The 5,174-nt window shown below is 33.8% G+C and overlaps 1 long non-coding RNA gene across 1 annotated transcript; it reads right to left on the bottom strand.

Annotated features, from left to right (window-relative positions):
- Nucleotides 1-246: 246 nt before the first annotated feature.
- Nucleotides 247-2,675, bottom strand: LOC139434429 (uncharacterized). Its single transcript, XR_011643778.1, has 2 exons — nt 2,478-2,675; nt 247-1,240 (listed from the first exon to the last, which is right to left on the bottom strand). It is a non-coding gene; the product is annotated as an uncharacterized lncRNA (long non-coding RNA).
- Between the last annotated feature and the right edge of the window lie 2,499 nt (nt 2,676-5,174).

Below are 5,174 nucleotides of genomic sequence, written 5' to 3'. Positions count from 1 at the left end.
TGAAGAAATACCCCCACGTGTTCCTGGGAAAATGCGATACAGCTCGAAAAAATAAATAAAATGCATCAAGTCAAGTAAAAGATTGAGAAATGTCCTCTACCTGTTCCTGGGATACTTCGTTAAATACAGCGCAATAAATTCAATTTAAAGTTTTCACAATAAATAAATTACAATCAAAATGAAGACATAAAGTAAAAAATTAAAATGAATTTCTAAAGGAAACTCAACAAAAATTATAAAACAGTGTACTTCAAAAATCGATATATTGATATTGTCCACTATGCACAAAATACAATTAGTACATAAAATGCATGAAGTCAGTTCTTCCTGAAGTCCAAGTAGAATTCTGTGCCAAATGTTGACGAGGCACGTAAGGTCTCAGTAAGCTTGACCTTTGACCTCCAAAAATACAATCACTTCATCTCTGAGTCCTGGTGGAAGTTTGTGAACATTTCAAGAAATCCCTGCAATGTGTTTCTGTGACAATACGTTAATTAAAGTGCAATAAATTCAATTAAAAGTTTTCACAATAAGTACAATAAGGTACAAACAAAACAACACAAAAATGAAATAAACGATTGAAATGAAAACAATAATAAAATGTAAAATTCATTGGGGACGAATATTATCAAGAATGTTTAAAAAGTGTACTTAAATAGAATGAAATCATATATATATATATATATATAATATGAATATAATAGCATACATGACCATTCATGTTATTACTCATATAAAAGAACACAAAAGGCATTTAGTCAGCACTTCCTCAAGTCCAAATTGAAGTTCGTGCCACATTTTGAAGATATTTCACTACATGTTCCTTGGAAAATGTGTTAGATACAGCTTGAGAAATTCAATTAAATGGCTAACAACACCCGCAACGCAAGGAAATAAATACAATTAATTAAAATCCTTGATGTTAGTTCATCCTAATGTACATCAAAATGTGACATGAAAAACAAAACAGTTCAAAAAATTTGAAAATCAAACAAAAATAAATATCAAATTGAAAACAAAGTTAAGTCAAATCAATTTAAAGTTTAAACAATTTGAATAACATATTTCACACTAAGTCAAATTAAAAACACAACAACATTATAAATGCAGAAATCAGTAGCAAAATGTAGTGGCGCTTAATTAGAATACAAACAAATAGACAAATGGACATGTTTGCAGTAAAGCATCACAATTAAATGGTTTCAAACCATTAAAAGTGCTTTTGATGAAGCTGTTCAAACTATTATGCAAACAGAAAACATTGGATGAAAAATAAATGTTAATATTTGACTGCAGTACAAGTACAACACAGTTTATATATATAGATTATACATCCAAAAAGTACATAACATGGTAAAATAACCTCCACATCTGAATTAGATGTTCTTTTAAGGATAATCAAATATTGTGGTGAAAGCAGACAAGTATTTCACTCAAATGATGTACTTAAGTTCAAATCTGTAATACGCAGTGGTGTAAAGTAACTAAGTAGATTTACTCAAGTAATGTACTCAAACACAATTATGAGATATTGTACTTTACTTGAGCATTTCCATGTGTTGCTATTTTGTACTTCTACTCCACTACAATTCAGAGGTAAATGGTGTACTTTTACTCAGCTACATTTATTTCATATCTTTAGTAGAAATATAATCAATACTTAAATAGTTACACCTGGAGTAAATTCAAAAGCTACCGTGCAGCATACAAAGTAATTAAAACTAGCTGCACCTTTACCAGCTTTGATAAACACATTAATGCATCAATAATTGTAAGAAAAACATATAATTTATAACATGCTAAAATGTGCCAATCTCCATGAGTAGTTTTACTTTTGGTATTTTAGTTTATTTTGCTAGTTTGATTTTTGTACTTTTACTTGAGTAACAATTTGATTGCAGGAATTTTACTTACAGAGTATACCTACACTCTGCATAAACAATATTGACATTTTATATGTAGTTGAAACCTTAACTGTCTTACACTTTGTTCCCCTACCTTTATCTGAGAGCTTCAAATACTAGTAACATTCAGATTAAGATTGCTTTATGATCCGTTATTTTTACAGCAGGCATCTGCCATACATTTTAAAACCTACTTGACTTAACTTTGATTAACTGCTTGATGTATTTCTTATATGTAATATAAAGGAGATGCATGCAAAGAGCAGCATGATCAAATACCAAAGCCTTAAAATATAAATAAAACGTATTAAATTCGATTAAATTCGATACAATTATAACAAAACATAATTGTATTTACGTTATTTCTGTAAAAGTGCACCGTGTGCTTGTTTATCTGTCTGTTCATCTTTGTAATTAGTGTCCAGTTCACTTTAGTTTTGGTTTAAAACTTGCAGGGGAAAGTCCTTCATAATTGGTTAATTTAAAAGGAGAATTTCACCTAATTTTGACTTTTTTGGCTATCCCTCATGAGAGTAAGTTAGGTTTTGAAAAATCATGGGTAGGTCTACTTACCAGTCCAATATGGATTTCAAAAGCAGTTATACTCACTCCCTCCTTCATGGTCGCACCTGGCCTCTGTCAGTGGGTCGTCTGTGGATGTCTTGATGGAAAAGGGCATGGGTGGGGGTCTCTGTCTCAGAGGTGTGGTCGTCTGAAGAGCTGCAAAGTGTTGATCTGATAGGTGTTTCAAAGCCAGTAACCCGCGACGTTCTGTTCTGGATCGACTGAATTTTGATGACAGAGAAAAAAGATGTTCTCAATTCCATGAGCTCTGCGTTCCATCGCATGACGCAATATATCTATATTTCGATGTACATTTGACCATACATAGACTGCCTTTGTTTATAAGATAATAAAGCTTATATTCAGTGGCAGAGAACCAAAAAAAAGTCACAAGATTGGCACTTATCAAATCAAAAGTTTCCCCTCATATCTGCTGCAGTTTCGCTCTAAAATAAAATGTCTAATGCTTTTTGGTGGGTTTGCTTCTTTCTTTCTGTTATTTACTCAGGTAAATACAAAATTAGTCAGTTTGGCTTTTTTTAGTTTCTGGAGTTTACAGAGGTAGACTAAAGTGTAGCTTAGTTTGACATAGCATAATAATCGACCTAACCTACTCTGTTATGCAGAATGGACGATTTCAGGTTAATAACCAGGGGTGCACATAACTTTCTCAGTGAGGTACTCAGATGAGTACTGGAGTCCACTCAAAGTTATTTAATGAAGCCCTCTGTATCGCGAACGTCAAAGGGGGGGGGGGGGGTGCTAGTGGAGTACTTCATGACCACAGAGCGTGAACGTTGTGATCAGCTGTTTTAGCACAGTTCTCCAGTGAAGGGGGGGGGGGAGTCTCCCTCCGCAGCCGGTTGCCGTAGTTTTGGCACAATTCCGTTGTACAGGCCGACGTTAACAGCAGCCCTGTCTGTGCACACGGAGACCGACTCTGTCGTCCGGTGATCTAACCGCCTTCTGGAAAAGCTTCACAAGTACGTCGGTACGCAAATGCGATTTGTGACACAAGTGACGGTACGCATTTCAGAATGTTGCCGCGCATGCGTACCTGCGTACCAGTTATGTGCACCCCTGTTAATAACTATATTATTACAATATAATTATTTAAAAATGAGAATAAGGCCCGTAATGTAAAACGACTGTTTTTACTGGCCGATAGCTTAATAATCAATTATAATAAATCATTAGTTGATGGTTGTTGAATAAAGTCATATTTTGAGATAATATGAATCTGTAAAAAGTGAACAGCACCTATAGCTGTCAAATAAATGTTGTAGTAAATCAATTATAATGTTGAAACGTGGAGAGAAAACGATTTCCTGTAAAAGATGTAATGATTACAAAACGCCACACGATGGTGCCCTACTTCAAATAAATAATGATGTTTGCAATGTTTGAAGAAGATTGGTCTTGTTCCTCTATTTTATTTCAGATGAGTTTCAAGAGTAGGCCTATACGTCTTTGACCAACCTACATGGCAGATTTAGCCTCTGTCGTGTGAATAGTTGAAGAAACGATATTATTTTGAAAGAAAATCAATCACACAAAACAAACAAAATGCATAAAGCATTTGAGATGTTCTGCAGGGATGTGATAATTGTTCAATCAAAATACCTCAATAATCCAAGGGGGAAATTAGGCTTCATGACAGTTGCACCATATTATAATTAAAATAGGCTAAATACATATTTACATAAACATAAAATGAATACAAAATGAGCATTAAAAGGGAATAGCGTGTTAGGTACAGAAACAAGGCAGGATGTCCTCCACCGCACAGGACCCTCAGAATACTCAGGTTCATGGTTATAAGTCATAAATTGTTGATGTAGTTTTCTTTCAAACCTCAATATCACAATGCCTTCATTGAAGTCCCTATTGTAGGTCACAATTTCACAAATCGTAGTAATGCTTCTGAAGTAAGTTATTTCATCTAAGCTATCCCCATCATCCATAGGTTTTAGTGTTATTTTGCAACAGGTTAATTTGCACTGATTTCAAGTAGTAGAGTGACAACAAGGCCTCAGAAGGCCCAGAGATGAGTCAATACTACCAATTAATGCTTTGAGTTTTCATACAATGTACTATTGGGAAAGATACATCAAAACCAACAAGACATTTGAGTTTATAAACATATATAGACAACAATGTATATGCAGAGTAGCAGATGTCTACCTGATTGATTTCATAGGATGCATATTCCAAAAATAATAAATAAATAAAAGCGTTTCAAATCGCAAATACCTTTTACGTGAGTAGGTTATGTAATTGCACTTACTAAGTATACTGTTGCATGCAGCATTCATATATTTGGGGTATATTTCTTCTTCTGCTCTTAATATTGCCCTTTACACTTTTACCTTATTGCCCAGTCATCTGTTGTACAAAGGATTGTGGGTCAGAAAATACAGAAAAGCAAGCTGTTTTACAAATCAAAGTTTTTCTATTACTTTTATGCATCTAGTCTTGCAACGTAAACACTGTTGCATGCAGGCATATGGCATACTAAATATGGTATGGTAATATACAGTATGTTTATTTATTTTCTTCTTGTTTATGTTAGCAGTGTACCGTAACCAGTACGTTATTATCATAGAGGTTATCTAGTAAACAGGGGTTTTATTTTGAAACCAGATACCGGAAGTTGTATAATTTTGTTTTGATGTTATTGACACTTTGAATGATTTTCAACGGATA

The sequence above is a fragment of the Pseudochaenichthys georgianus genome, chromosome 9 (genome assembly GCF_902827115.2).
Source record: "Pseudochaenichthys georgianus chromosome 9, fPseGeo1.2, whole genome shotgun sequence".
Classification (NCBI taxonomy): Eukaryota; Metazoa; Chordata; class Actinopteri; order Perciformes; family Channichthyidae; genus Pseudochaenichthys; species Pseudochaenichthys georgianus.
Note: the sequence above shows the minus strand (reverse complement) of the source record. Positions and strands in the feature narration are given on the sequence as shown.